This window comes from Eurosta solidaginis, chromosome 5 (genome assembly GCF_040869045.1).
Source record: "Eurosta solidaginis isolate ZX-2024a chromosome 5, ASM4086904v1, whole genome shotgun sequence".
Classification (NCBI taxonomy): Eukaryota; Metazoa; Arthropoda; class Insecta; order Diptera; family Tephritidae; genus Eurosta; species Eurosta solidaginis.
The window spans coordinates 136283408-136299322 of NC_090323.1; the positions used below are offsets into that span (position 1 = coordinate 136283408).

Genomic DNA, 15915 nt, shown 5'->3' on the forward strand with positions numbered 1-15915 from the left:
AAATGCCCCCATTCTTTCTTAGATGGCAGCAAGTACTTCATCTTGTCCTTACTTACCGGACTACCCTCTTTATCTAATACTGAGAAGGCAATTCTCGAGGCGCTTTTGTTAAGATCCTAGTATCATCAGCATACGCCACTAATTGTACGCTATTGTGAAAGATTGTGCCATCGCGGCTTAGCTCTGCTGCTAGAATTATCGTTTCCTGATTAGGTTGACGAAATTGCCGGAAAGGGCGTCGTCTTGATTGAAGCCTCGTTTAGTTTCCTTCATGAATCGGCTCTCTATTACTTTAAAAGTTTTGGTTTTTTGTTATTTGGCCTCTGGGCTAAAAAAAAATTTTACGGTTTTCGTGTATGAGGCGCAGTCCGCGAAAGGCAACAAACTTTTTTAAATAGAAAAGGAAAATTTTCACACTATAGATTTATAGCTATATTAGCAGTCGATCAACGTAGCAATCATCAGTAGTGTAATTTCAGAAATGATGACTGGATGAGGAATAATTCATATGTCTGTCATTTCAACAAAATTAACAAAACAACATCGAGAATGCCTATTAAATACATGTGTATAAAATGAGGAGTTCAATGCTAATTGCTCTAACAGATAGAGCGAAAGTACGAACATTAGACTGGGTCGATTTATTAACCGATATCGATCCATCGATTTTTCGATAGGATTTGGGCTCAGGAAAAAAGTTCCACTACGCATACCCCAAAAAATAATTTTCGAGCCAGCGAAATTTCATTTTTTCGACTTTTTTCCGACTTTGATTTTCAAGGTTTTTTTCATGACCTACTAAAAAGAATTTCATTTGATTGTAAAATTTTCATGTATACCCTGTCCGACCCAAAAACAACATTTTTTTTTTCAATAAACTGTTATCGACAACGTTTTTAGCGGACATTTTTGGTTCGGACAGGGTATACATATGAACATTTTTTTAGTAGGTCATGAAAAAAACCTTAAAAATCAAAGTCGAAAAAAAGTCCAAAAAATTAAATTTCGCAGGCCCGAAAATTATTTTTTGGGTATGCGTGGTGAAACTTTTTTTCCTGAGCCCAAATCCTATCGAAAATCGATGGCGCGATATCGGTTAACTTTCGTCCATACAAAGCGACCCACCCTAACGAACATACTTAAATAGTTACAGTAGCGTAGCCAGATTTTGAGAAAGCGATATCAGTACATAAGGTTATGGCTGCTAATAAATCTTTCTAGAAACCAATACATTTTAAATATAAAGTTTTTAATGATACGAACTTATGTTGGTTGCCCAAATGTGACATTTACTAATTACACTGTGTGACACCAAGAAGAAAATCGAAGAATGACTTCAATCAAGATTTTCGCGGACACCCTCAAAATCATTAATTGCGTAAGTATAATAATTATGTAGTGAGAGACAGAAAAAGTTTCCTTTATAAAATTATTTTAAACCGGTGTACGAAAACTCTTAAATTTAATTACCGCCTTTCGAGCTTTTATTCAACGACTTCTTCTGCTTAATATCTTACTGTATTACATCTTGGCTGAACACTTTATAAAAGTATTTGGTTGCTCGTTATTCTACGTGAAACTCACTTTTAAGACAAACTTCTGCACTTTCATATGTCCAAGCTGTATGACATAAATCAAGTGAGACACTTAGTTTTTGGACAATTGACTGCCTTTTGTAACATTTTACGTGAACAGCTCAACAATTTTAACTCTCTTCACTTTGTTCTCATTTCCGTTTACGCAGAGTTTGTCACTGCAAATTGCAACAGCTGCGTAAATTTTTACGTTTGTCATTTCTTTATCATTCTATTTAGTTTGTTAAAAAGGAATTAAAAGTTGTATTTGAAGCTAAGTTCGGAAAGAAAACTATTCTTATTGAGAAATCCTTATGTGGCGAATTAGTTAACAACGAATAGCTCTCTGTGGCAGAACACGATTTTGTTCTTATGTGTGAACATGTGTACATATGTAAAATGTTTTCTTAATTCAAATCAAGACTGAGGAAGCTGACCACATGGTCTCACTGCAACCATACTGAAATTCTAGAGAGGTTCCACATACCAGAATGGACATATTTCTGCAAACCACATACCAACTTTAACAAGGGATACGAGATATTAATCCCTGAGAGGGAACAGTGGGTGAATGACACAGATTGGCCCACTGACAGCATTCAGATCTACACAGATGGATCTAAACTGGATAACAGGGTCGGATGGGGTGTCTATTCGGAACGATTGGACATAAAAAGATCGTTTCGCCTTCGGGATCACTGTAGCGTATTTCAGGCCGAGCTTGCGACCATACAAGATGCTGTGGACTGCCTTAGGCAGAGGGTAGTCTCTCAGAAGCACATTTATATTTTCTCAGACAGTCAAGCAGCACTGAAATCCCTTGATTCTGTCACAACTAATTCCGAAACTCTAGTAGGCTGTCGCAGATTACTTAACGTGATGGCTGAACAGTTTACTCTGCATCTGGTATGCGTTCCGGGACATAAGGGCATACCAGGTAATAAGATGGTGGATGAGCTTGCAAGAAAGGGTACCTCCCTTCCACTTTCGCCATCCTGGAAGAGGTTGGGCATGCCGTTCTCCATGCAAGCTCAAAATAAAGGAGGCTCTATTGGTGGAAGCCGGAGCCAGGTGGAAGCATCATGACAGATGCCACACGGAAAAACTTACATGGCCAAAATGGAGTTAGAAGAGATCGCCAGATCAGTGTGGTTTCACAATGGGCCTATAAAGGCCTTAGTGTGCCGCTCCGTTGCGAACGGCAGTCACTTAAACCTAACCTAACCTAATTCAAATGAAGGACATCAACCTAGTATTTTTCGAACTTCGCTTTGTGTGCACATAACTATAGGTCTATAAACATCAAACTTGCCCAAGTCCCTACTGGGAAATTGGAGCTATTTGTTTCCTCGCTGTCTATTTGATGCATCTCTTGCAAAACTGTAAAGATGCTTTGCAAAATATATCCAAACTAGCAGACCCGTCAGACGTTGCTCTGCCCTAAATTTGGTCTATCTGCATACATTTTAATAAGATTTTTCCGACTAACTCTGCCCTCCCCCCTATTCACTCTTTCTTAATCCTTTTATTCACTCCTCCCTCCGTCGTGTTGGCTTCATCTATTTCTATCTTCGTCTCACTATATCTCTTTCTCAGTCTCCTTCACCTTCCCTCTTTTCTCTTCTCTCAAGTTTTTCCCATTCTTCTTCATCCCTTATTGCCAGTCCCAGAGGGTATGTATGTATTTTTTTCCAGTCCCATTCCGAGTCCCAGTCCCACTCCGAGTTTCAGTCCCAGTCCTGGTCCTAATCCCAGTCCCAGCACGTCTCTGGTCTACTTTCCGGAAAAAGGGATCGTAAATACTAATATAGGCAAATTTATCGTCCCCTTAGTATTAAAATAGCTTATACATTTTTTGATGTTTTGAGAAAATGAATTTCAAACTTTTTGTCGAAATTAGCTCTCACTCAAATCTCGTTATGTCTGTAAATATTTATTATTTTCGACGTTTTTTTTTAAGACTGTAAAAAATTGAATCAATTTTGTTAACTGACCAATTTTTATTATTATACTCATCCTTTTAATGAACAAAAAAGGGGTGTAAACTGCAGATACATCAGATAGGCTATTTTCTTTTTTTATGTTCTCTATCAAGTTTCTGATACGTTATTTTATTTTGTATGGTATACACTATTTTATTCAAGAAATACACCAGAATAATAAGCAAATTTAATATGAATTTTAATTACTATAAAATTATGTTTTAATTACAGTCAGATCGTAAATTATTAGCATGGTCTTTATTTATTGAATCTGTCTGGTTCATCTAAACAATCGCGTTTATTCCCTCCTTGTAAATTCAAAAAAAAATGTCTGTGAGCCGGGGGGAATCGCATTTTTTTTGCATAAATCTTTGAGATTCTTCAATTTTGTGTCAGAAATTGGTAGTTCTTTTTATATTTGTGAGTTGATGTAAAATTTGTGACTCCTTTCTTTTTCATTCTCGAGCCATCTATATCAATCACTTTGAAGTCTTCGTTCCATTGTTCCTTGTATAACAGTTGTCTGTTTCAGTTTTTATTACTTGGAGAACCTTGATTTTAAGCCAATTTACCGATTCATTGTTGACTTTTTTCTTCAAGCTATGGTTCAATTTTGAGAACGCCGTTTTGAGATCAATAATATCACTGTAGTTAAGCCTTTCTACAGCGTACGGATTTTTTCGTCTTGCCAGTCTAAGTATAGTTGGCCATTCTTCTGGTGAATATACACAAATATTTCTCTTAGCTCGTTCTATAGCCGAATGCATGGGATCTGCTTCCATTTGTGTGTGTCTACTTTGAAGATATTTAATCGTTATTGAATTAAAATGCAATGAATGATTCATATGAAGCAATAATGTGGCAATTAATCTGTTTCTATTCCGTCATCCACAGCAGTCTGAATACAGAATAACATCCGTTACTGATTCGGGTAATTTGTTCAGCATTTTTAATAAAGTGGTTCCAATTTCCTCTGACCCACGGTGACCATGGTTTTCATCGCACAGGAAACAATATCCAGCTCCACTAGCTAAATCGTAAAATGTGTTGTTGTATGTGGCGAACTTTCGACTGTAATACAAGGTGCTTACTTTGCTACATGGTGTCAATAGCACTGATTGTAAGTCAAAAGTAAATACTTTTATATTGCTGTTATTTTTAGATAACTCCTTGCCAGCATCTTTGTGGAGTCTTGCCTGGGCTTTATTTGCTAAGTGTTCATCATATGATATTTGTTGATGTTGAGCATGTGTAATTTTTTGGATGATGGAATGAATAATTGTAATTATTACAAAATATGTGGCGAGTTTTTTTTTTGGGTGACATTCTTTAAATAAGTTATATATTTTTGTAATTGTTAGGTCTGAGCTCAGATAAAGGCGTTGGGACTTTGCTCGAGTATAGTGGCTTTCTACTGCTGGAAATGACTCTATGTGCTCTTTAATAAGAGTTGCTATCTCCGCGTCTACTTTCCTTTGCATTCCGTGTTTACCCCTATGTCAACAAATTCTCTTTGATTCTTTTTTTGGCTAATACAGATATCGCGCAGTCTGACACGTGTAAAGTATTAAAAAAGAACTTTTTTGTTATTTAGAAAGTATTTTAGAGTGTTCGACCGCAGTGATTCTCTCGTTAATATCCTCTTGCACTTCTCCACTTTTATTTTATTACTAAGAAATATACGTTGCTTGCAGTAATCGCCCAAACTCCAATAGTCTGCATTGATTTTCTTACGATCTTCTTCAGAGAAGTGTTCTGGACATTTGTGATGACAGCTGCAATCAGCGTTCGTTAATTACTTTACCACTCTTTGTAATATAAGCCTTTCCTTGCCTCCTGTCACTCTTTCTTTTGTTCTGCATCCAAAGCTGGCTCTTACGCTATTTAATGCAACAAATCCATAATTGTAGGAGACATCTTCTTAAATTACCTTTTAATTAACTCACCTTTTTTTTCGTGTTACTTTCAATTCTACATTTTCATCATTGCTTTCTTCCGCGATTTCGCAGAGCACTTCATGTTGCTTTACAGAAGATTTTTCAATTTTCTCCTCGCGATTATCCTCCTCTTCATCCGTTTCTGGAATATAATAATCTGACGATCCTCCTGAAAAGTATTCTCCATCCTCTTCGTCATTTTCCGATATATTCGAATCCACTGGTTCTACAGATAATCCAACAGATTTTGGAGCAAGTTTCACACATAGGGCTCCTGTTGATTCCGTCGCAAATTCTGTTGACAATTAATATACCTAAATATTCTTTCCTGCAATTTGAGATAACAGATACTCACCAGAGCTTGACAAATCCATGATTTAATGAATGATTGGGAACGAATGAACGACTAAATGATTATGAACGAGCGAATTTCAACAACGAACTGAAATCCTAAATTGCACAAACTATATCTATTGCATTTACATACATGATAAAACAACGTAAGCATTGCATAGGCTACTTTTGTTTTTTGTAATTTTAAAGCACATGGTTATTGTTCTGAGAATAAAACGGCCTATAAGATTCATTCAATTGAACAAATTGAAAATATTTTTTGAACAACAACGTATATCATTATACGTCATTTTAGGTGTTTCTATCATGACAAAATTGATTTTTTTCCTAAAAGTTAAAATAGAGTATGTGAGTGTACATTAGTATTCTATTAAATAACCAGAAAATTTTGTTTATGTAAAAATAGCGTATATGCGTTTACATGATTTTTGAGGAACACTTTTTAATATAAATTTATACTATATTTCTTTGACCGACGTTTTGACCCACTTTGTGGAACTAGAATTTGACAAAATGTTTACCACATATAAAATCGACGATGGAGAATCCAAAAATTCAATAAAAAAAATAATAGCCTATGAGCACATAGACTATTGTTATACTAAGGGGACGTTATATACCAAATTTCAGGCAAATCGAATAGGACGTATGTAAATAGGTATGTGGGTATTATTAATTCATGTCTTTATTTCGGCTTCGCATGAATATTTATCAGGTTTTCCAGGTTGATGCGACTAAATCGAATATCACAATGAAATTTATTTTAAGGCTGTCAGCAACAGCTTTCATTTGATATCCATATTACACACACATTCTAGGGGTATCCGGGTCTACGTTTTGGCCTATATCTCGAGACCCTTGTCACCCAGCAGTATAAATTACTCTGTACTAAAGCACACATCAACAGTTTCAATTTGATACCCATAATGTAAAAACACATCCTAGTGTTACCCTGATCCACGTTTTGGCCTATATCTCAAGATCCTAGTTACAAATATATATGAAAATGACCCTGTACTAAAGCACTCATCAACAGCTTTCATTTGTTATCCTTCTTGTATAAACACTTTCTAGGGGTATCCGGGTCCACGTTTTGGCCTATATCTCGAGACCCTAGTCACCCACGGGTACGACAAATACCCGGTATCAAAGTACTCATAAACAGCGTCCATTTGATGCCAACATTGTACAAACATATCCCAGGATTACCCAGGTCCAAGTTTTGATCTCAAGATCCCGGGATAAAAAGTATCCTATGTCTGTCTCCTGGTTCTAAGCTACCCCTTTACCAATTTTCAGCCAAATCTGTTCATCCGTTCTTGAGTTATAAATAGTGTAACTAACACCACTTTCTTTTATATATATACATCACATTAGAAACTTCAAAAATAACAGTATTTCTCCACTATTTAATGGATGTTATTATACATATAGACCTTCCCCTTCAATCACTCTATATATTAAAAAAAAAAAGCGAATCAAAATCCTTTGCATAGTTTTAAAGGTTTACGCGTTCAAAGGGACATAGGGACAGAAAAAGCGACTTTGTTTTATACCATGTAGTGACATATCTTTGAAGCTCACTACAAAGAAAAAATAATCAGAAGTTATATTGTTAATTGAATGTAAGCGTAAACTAAATGTAAGCACAAGCGTAGTCTTTGGAATTGTTCGCTATATGGGGAAAGCAAGGACATTACGTAGGGTTTTGGCATGCTGTATTGGGAAATATATAATGTAAGCGTAAGTGTAATCACTTACGTTTAGCGTAATGTGGGAACAACCCGCCAACAAAGTGGGATCTTATATAAGGCTTATTTCATATGACCAGGAGGCTTATGGCAGCAGATCTTAATTCTAATTCTAAAAGGAATATTAATTAAATGGTGTATCCTTATAATCCTTATTTTTATGTACTTTGGTCATCACGCTTAAGGCTTATCTGAAAGATAACATGTATAAGGCTTATAACACATATAAAATATGGCTTATTATGAGACAGTAGTTAGAATATAAAAACCATAGGTTAGGTTAGGTTAAAATTGCTGCCTCCGCTTTCCGAGCGGACTCACGTAGGCCGTTGTGGCCCGTTGTGCTACCACGTGGGACCCCTATTTCCTGCTTCCCTACTTTCGAAGAAGAACAGAGTTTAGACCCCAGTGAGGGTAAACCAGCGCGTTTGCCTGATGAAAATCAAGATGACGTTTGTGTTTGTAGATTCAAGCTCCGCAAGGCACCCAAAGGAGTGTCTGTGGAGGCATTGGTACCTGATTTTTGACAGTGCGGGACAGTGGCACAGATAGTGCTCTACGCTTTCCATCTCCTCCTCGTCCCTACAGCTGCGGCAGAAGTCATTTGTCTGTAGGCCCATATAGGCACCGTGAGTACCCATGAGACAGTGACCTGTGAGAAGGCCCACTAGTTGGCTTATAGAGATACGGTTTAACAATATTACCGATTGCGATCTCTTTTCATCCAGCTTAGGCTAGATTTGCTTGGATATACTAGATGTAGGTTCCTTGGCCCATCTGGCGTTTGCTTGATCCGTGAAAAGAAATCGTAGGCAGTGTTTGCAAGTGCTTAGAGGAGGGCTGGCCCAACCAGCGGAGGTTATTTTTTGCAGGTTGGTGCCTTCCCTAGCTAGCTCATCCGCGGCGGAGTTTCCTCAGATGTGACCGTGGCCAGGAACCTATATTATGCTTAGGTTGCAATTTTCAACTAGTTTTTTGAGGGTTTTCTGCACTTCAATGCCACTAGTGACGAGGTGTTACTGCATTGCAGGGATTTTATGGCAGCTTGGCTGTCAGAGAAAATTTAAATAGAATTGGTCACCTGCAGGTTAGCAAAATAGAGGGCTGCTTCCCAGATAGCTATAAGTTCAGCCTGAAAAACACTGCAGTGGTCGGGTAAGCGAAAGCTCTCGCTTAGATTGAGCTTCTCCGAGAATATTCCGCTGCCGACTCTGTTGTACAGTTTAGAGTCATCTGTAAAAACGAATATTTCGTGAGATCCCGGCTCCCCGCCGTTTGCTCACTCGTTCCTCTCTGGGATTCTTGTGGAAAATTTGTTGTCCGAGCAAGGGGACGATGTTGTATGGTCCAATTTCAAGAAAGTTTCGGGGACCTGCTTCAGGATCCGGGTGTGACCAAACCTGCAATCCCTCCATGGTTCGATAGCGTTGAGTCCTGCCGCGTTGCAGGAGGCACAGTATTTACCATATAGATCAGTGGGGAGAAGGAATAATATGGTTTCAAGACCTTTGGTGGGATTGGAGGGAAAGTCACCGCTGGTAAGCATTGCCGCCATCCTCTGCACTCTCGTTACTTTCCTTTTGTTAGATTCGATATCGAGGACCATCCACCATACGGTGACGGCGTAGAAGACTATGGGTCTCACCACTGCCGTGTAGATCCAATGGACTATGCGTGGCTGGAGACCCCACCTTTTTCCTCTTGCCGACTTTCAAGCCCTCATGGCTTTCCTGGATCGTTCCTCCACATTTCGCTTCCAGTCAAGCTTCCTGTCTAGAATAACTCTGAGATATTTAACCTCGGTAGAGAGTTTGATTTCCCTCCCATTTAGGGACGGGAGGGTGAATTCCGGTATAACGCGGTTGCGGGTAAAAACACCATCTCAGTTTTTTCACGGCTGATGCTGAGTCCGCATTCCCTAGACCAAGTGTTTGTTAGATTAAGAGCGTTTTGCAATAGTTCGCCAAGCAAGGCTATGTCGTCGGCATATGCAATGGCTTGGCATCCGGTGGGCTGTAGTATAGATAACAGAGCGTTCACCGTCAGGGTCCATAGTAGAGGAGAAGAACGCCCCCCTGGGGAGTTCCTCTGTTGGTATACCTTATTAACGATGAGCTGCCCAGCTCAGAGGTAATGCTTCTCTTGTTTAGAAGGAGCTCGATGAATTCCACAAGGGGCTCTTCCACCCCTAGTGAACGTAGAGATTTTGTGACCGCTGCTGGGAGAACGTTGTTGAAGGGTCTTTGGGTATGAAGACTACCTTTGCCTTGGTCCATTCCGTGGGGATATAGACCAGGTTGAGGCAAGCCTTGTAGATTTTGGCTAGCATCGGGCTTATAAGATCGCTTGCAGCTTGTAATTCAGCGGGAAATATTCCATCCATTCCCGGAGATTTGAAGGGTTTAAGGACTTGATTGCCCAGATAACTCCTTTTTCGCTTACAATGTGGTCCAGGGGTCGAAACGGCCCTGGGTTAGATTGCGTGTTTAAGAGGTATGGTTGAGAGGTGCAGCCTGGAAAGTGAGTGCTGACCAGGGTTTCTAGAATTTTCGTACTAGAAGTGGTCAATTCTCCGTTCGCTGTGCGAATGCAGCTGGAAGTTATGGGGTTTTGGAGAGCACCTTTCGTAGGCGACTGGCCTCTGAGACTTCTTCGATGTCATTGGTGAAGTTCTTCCAGGAGTCCCTTTTGGCCTTCTGGATTGACTTCTTAAAAGATTTTAATACGTCCTTATAATGGGACCAGATTCCAGTGCACTTAGCCTCGTTAAAAAGTTTTCTACTGTTTTCCTCTGCTCGGAGATTTCTTGGTTCCACCAATAGGGTTTCTTTTTACCCCTTATCTTAATCTCCGGGCAGGCTACTGTGAAAGCAGCGTTACAAGATTTGGTGATAAGATCTACTGCTTCTTCTATTTTTTGCGATGAGTCTAGCTCAGAGAAGCAAATGTTGTGTCTAAAGGAGGCGCTTCATCAGTTGCTAGCGGTAGGCTCAACCTACCGTGAGAAGCGTTTTTTAGAAGAGTAGAGGATAGGAATTTTTTATAAAGGTTCCAGTCCGTACGTCTCCTGTAAGCCACCCTAGGCAGTGTACCCAAAAGCACAGTAAAAGTGATATACATATGATCAGAGTAGGAGTTTTCGTTGGAAACTCTCCAATATTTGACAAGGTCAGAGAATGGCCCTGAAACTAGAGTAATATCTAGAACCTCCTTCCTATTTGAGGTGATGAAAGTTGGTTTGTCTCCAGAGTTGCATATATGTACTTAGATTGTTATTAATAATAGAACCAAAAAGAGACTCACCCCTAGTGTTAATGTCGGTAGAGCCCCAAGCGGTCGGATGTGCATTGGCATCGGCTCAATTATTATCGGAAACCCTTTACTGTGGGCCTCCCGTACCGCTTTGCAGAGCCGGTCCTGCAAATAAGTTGGGCGATCGTGCGCAAGATAGGCGGACATCAGCCAAATTGTTTGATCCTGTAGCTCGATGCTAATACAGGTAAAGTCCTCGTCGCTAAAAAGAGATAGTAGAATAAATACTAGAGTTTTCTTTATTAGAATACAAGATCTGATTCTACCTGTCACAGGCGGCCGCACCAGCTGGTAGTCCTTAGAGAAGAGTCCGCAGACCTTGCTGCCAACGACCCAAGGCTCCTGGACTAGAACGACGTCCTCATATGTTGTGCTGAGGCGTAAGATTAGGACAGCCGAGGCTGCCTTAGAGTGGTGCAAGTTTATCTGCAGTACCTGCGCACCCGTTAAAGGTCGTTTGCGGCATCGACGTCCATCCTCTGCTGATCCGCATCGTCGGATGCCTCCTCTACGATAGTATCGTCGAATTCGGCATCCGACGGGTCGGATTCCAGCAGAAGTTGCTCGTCCATGCCTGGCCCTCAAACTCCGATACCGAGAGTGTATCGCTCTCGGCATCCGGAGTGCTGGGTGCCAGTTCGATATCGGCCCCATGCCCACTCAAGGTATTGCATGGGTTCCTGAGATTCGTTGTGGCGGATGGGGGTTCGCTCGAGGCGGTATCCCCAATCACCAGATCCTCCGGCGCGGTGGCGGTTCCTTCCTCAGAGCCAGGGGCAGCAGATCCACTCGGGGTGTTTCTGTCTAACTCCTAGCCCCGAAGTACAGGCTCACCCTCGTCCGGTGTTTCCTCCTTCGTACCATCCCTTCGAATTTTCAACGTGATGGAGTAGAAGCCGCAGCTTAAGACTCCACAACATTCGTCAAGCCAAGGAGAGAAGCCTCGTTTATGATGAAGCCAACATAACGCTGCTCCGCCCTTGTCTCGCCGACTCGGACTATCCCCCAATCGCTCGAAGGTAGCCCCCTATTTGACTCCGCGATGGTATCCACGATCTCGCCAGGATCCGCTATGCCGTCTGGGACCCAGGCCCAAGCTCTCGGTCTGTTCGGAATTTCTTCCAAACCGACCGCATCCAACCTGGCGCCAGGCCAAAGCTGTCCTAGCGAAGCTATGGCGAGTTTGTAGAGCTTGTACGAGCGTTCGTCGGCGCAGGAAACAAGCTTGACCCTACCCTGCTACCAGCCGGCATCACGGATAGTGGGAGCCGGCCCCGGATACTTGGTCATGATGTCCTTAAAGATCTTGAGAAGGCCGTTAAGGACATCTTTCCAGTTATCCGGGGTTATGTTCCCATCCGGGTGACCGCGGTTCAAAACCGCCAGCGTAAAGTTGGCCTTAGCCGCCTCGCTGAAGGTTTTGGTGAGGGCAGGGGGAGTAGAGGCCGAAGGCCTGTGCCTTTTGGGATCGCTTGATGCATTTACCATAGACCTTTGTCTCTTAAAGGCCGGCAACTTCGGGCAGAGGTTTGTTGATTGCAGAAGAGGAAGAGGTAGTCGCAGTACCTTGGGGGATTGGGTTGTTGTTGCTGGACTTCTTGGCAGCAATAATCTTCCTGGCCCAGGCAGAGAACTTTTTTGCTCTGCCGTCAACTTGTCGCTAAGAGAGTTGCCAAGTCTCTCAACGATTTTGACGGCGTTGCGAATGTTCCGCCGGTTGCGTACCGAAATCGGGGTTCGCTTATTTGCCCCGGAACCCTCAAGGGGCTCAGCCGGCTTGCGGGATACCTTTGCAGCGGTGGAGGCAGTACTTTTGTCCGTGAAGGACTTAGTGCTGTTACCAGCCACCTGCTGACGAGAGGTGTCCGGTACAGGCGTGGGATGGGCCTCCTGTGCTTGCTCAGTCGGGCGTTGCTTTCCCTCTTTGAAGCTAGCTTTGCCGGCTGCCGCGGGATTGGACTTGCCCTCAAGGGGTTTAGTCCTTCCGCTAGCTTGCACAGGTGGCCGAAGAGTTGTTTGTTGCCGTGAAGACCTGGTCGGTGCCGTCTGTGCGGTTCCCGACGGATTGTGGACTTTTTTAATGCCTAGTCCAAGGGCGGCATCTTTACCTGTGCAGGGATCAGAGGCAAGAATTTTGTTATTCATCCAGATGATAATGAATAACAAAAACGTCGGCTGCCTACTAAGGTGAGGCCGTTCGGCAGCCTGAAAGCGAAGGGATAGGGGAAACAATGCGGTCGACTGCGGTAGAGCCCCATACCGCAGCAAGTCGCCGTTACTCCCGGAGGTGGACCGGTATCCGGGAGGCTCCGTAAGAATACAGTCGGATGCCCCTGACTGCAAACCATCCAATGGGAACGGAATCGCATAACACCCTGGATTAGGGGTGGACCACCTTTTCAACTGGGCGTGGTCCAGTTCCAACCTTGAGGCCACGTTTAAAACCCATTTCCATATGCCTGAGCTATCAAGGAGCCGGGGCACAAATGGAAATGATTTCAAAACTTAGTTAGCACTCCCTCGGAAGGGGAAAGTGTTGTGCATATTACCAGCCGGAACCCTCTGGGAGGGTTCAGCCCAAGGATTTGTGGCAGCCATATAAAAACCTTACTAGAAAGTTAATGGATCAATTAGAATAAGGCTTACATAAGGCCTTATAATAAGGCATTAGTTGCTTTATTATGAACTTTAAATAATGCAAATAATACAAGCTTTTAATAAAGCTCTATTATGAGGCGTATGGTATACTATATTTACCTTATTATAAGGTTTATCCACCAGGAGTGAATCCAGTATCCCTTATGGCTGGGAATGTACCTATAAGAGTTGATATGCACGAAATCAGATAGTAAATCACGGCAAGGAAAGGAGGGTAAAGGAAAGGAAGTATTTGTTTTAAGGTGGGTTGTCGACGAGGTAAACGAGAGGTATCGATTTAATATAGACAAATTATCGGCTATTTATCGAAAATTTATAAATATGTTATCAAAACGTTATCGTTTTCTTATCGATTCTTTATCGAAGTATTAGTAATTTGTTTTCGGTGTGTTATCTTTTTTTTAAGTTATCGGTTTGATATTGAAAAGTTGTCAATATGGTATCAAAAACTTGTCGATTTGCTATGAAAACCCACGCTTTGGAAAAAATGCCTAAGCCATGTCATCAGAATATTTGATAACTTTAAGCGCACTCAATGTCTGAAGTAACAAACGAAAGAAAACTTTATACATCTTACCGATAGAAGCAAACGAAGGTCTTCTCAAAAACCCCGAAATTATTTGTTTCTGGTAAGGTTACCTCTGTCACTTTTTCTGTAGCTAATTTACAAACATTAGTTTTCGCAATGTACATATGTATGCTTACACATCGAACTTTACGAGTACTTGGTACTCACACCTTTTTTGCTATCAAAATGCGGACTAGCTCAGGTTACTGCAAGTATGTCTTAACATTCAGTAGCAGAGCGCAATCTGGTTCTGGCAAAAATAGCAAATATCAAGTTCGATTTTTAAACTTATTAAAATTAAACTGAATGCTTTTAGCGATCTTTTTATATGTAAATATGTTGAACTTTAGCTGGCTCGAGGTCAATACAACTATTTTGATTAAAACCACAGGTTTTTTGAATAATTTAATTCAATATATTTCGGTTATTCCGCGATAACCGTTCTCAAGGATATTCCTTTGCACGTCTTTATCACTTGACGCGGAGCTTAACATTCGTGTCAGTCAAGTGATAAAGACGTGCAAAGGAATATCCTTGAGAACGGTTATCGCGGAATAACCGAAATATGTTGGATTAGATTATTCAAAAAAATCTTTGGATGTAATCAAAATGGTTTTATTGACCTCGAGCCAACTAAATTTCAACATACTTATTAACATTATTATAGTAGATTATTTTTGTTTTTAAAACCTCAAAAATTTTTATGTTTTGACTTAGCAGTCTCATAAGATTTCTGGAGCAAATCCAAAACTCCAGGTCCTTACGCAAAATAACCATACTTTGAGCTTTTATTTTTAAAGCCAATTTTTTACTTCCATGCAAAAGTTTTAGCCTTTATAAAACGGTCTAATGTATGTACATGCTCCCATTAATATTAGTCCTTGCTTGTCAGTGACTTTGACATCTTTTCAATTGTTGACCGAACATTATCATGTCAGCAACACCTGGGAGCTTGCAACTGTCTTCCATTTCTGATTCAATTGATTTGTTCCATTTTGTTTTAGGAAGTTGAACTTATGAGCTGAAATATCAGTTGACAGGGAGCCATTTGGTGGTAAAGTCATCTCTACTCATTGACAGTCATAGTTGACTACCAAAACTGCAGCTAATGGAAATGATGTTAAACCTGCTTGTTTGCACATATGAGTGATCAAATTTCGTTACGTGGGAAAAAGTGTCAAAAGTAATAAAGCAAATTGTCAATTTTTCAATTGTTTCAAAAATATAGGCCAAGTAAAGTAGCACTATTTATATTTGAATTTTTAAATTACAAGTACATTACTTCTTAAATTTGTTTTTAATACTTTGATAAAATCAGTATATATTAGTCCAGTCATATTAGAGCCGAGCCACATCAATTGTATCAATGAACTGTCTTTAATATTCTGCAAAGTGAAAGCAATTCAGGTGTTGCGTGCAATAAGGGATCAATAGTCGATGATAACTTTTTGCGTAAAACAGCTTAATGGGAAGAATTTGTTCTTTTTTATATCCACCCAAAATATTTTTTTTGTATCGCTGAAACTGACTTAGTGACATCTAAAAATGTAAAGCTCTGTGCTGGTTTTTTGCTTTGTTTAAAAAAAATTTAAGTTATCCATAGAGTGTGCCTCCCCATATAAGCTATGTAAACGTCTTCCGATATCGTTGAAATTTGATATTTGACCTTTTTTACATAGGAAATGGGACAAACAAAAATTTATTGTTATATGTTATATGCAAAAAGATAACATCTAACCCCAATTTATTTCGCCATTTTTAGACCATGATGAAACAGAA

The 15915-nt window shown here is 40.5% G+C and overlaps 1 protein-coding gene across 4 annotated transcripts in view; it reads left to right on the top strand.

Annotated features, from left to right (window-relative positions):
• Positions 1-15915, top strand: part of Rbp6 (RNA-binding protein 6) — a 1756398-nt gene that overhangs the window by 1618137 nt on the left and 122346 nt on the right. The gene's annotated exons all lie outside the window — the stretch shown is intronic.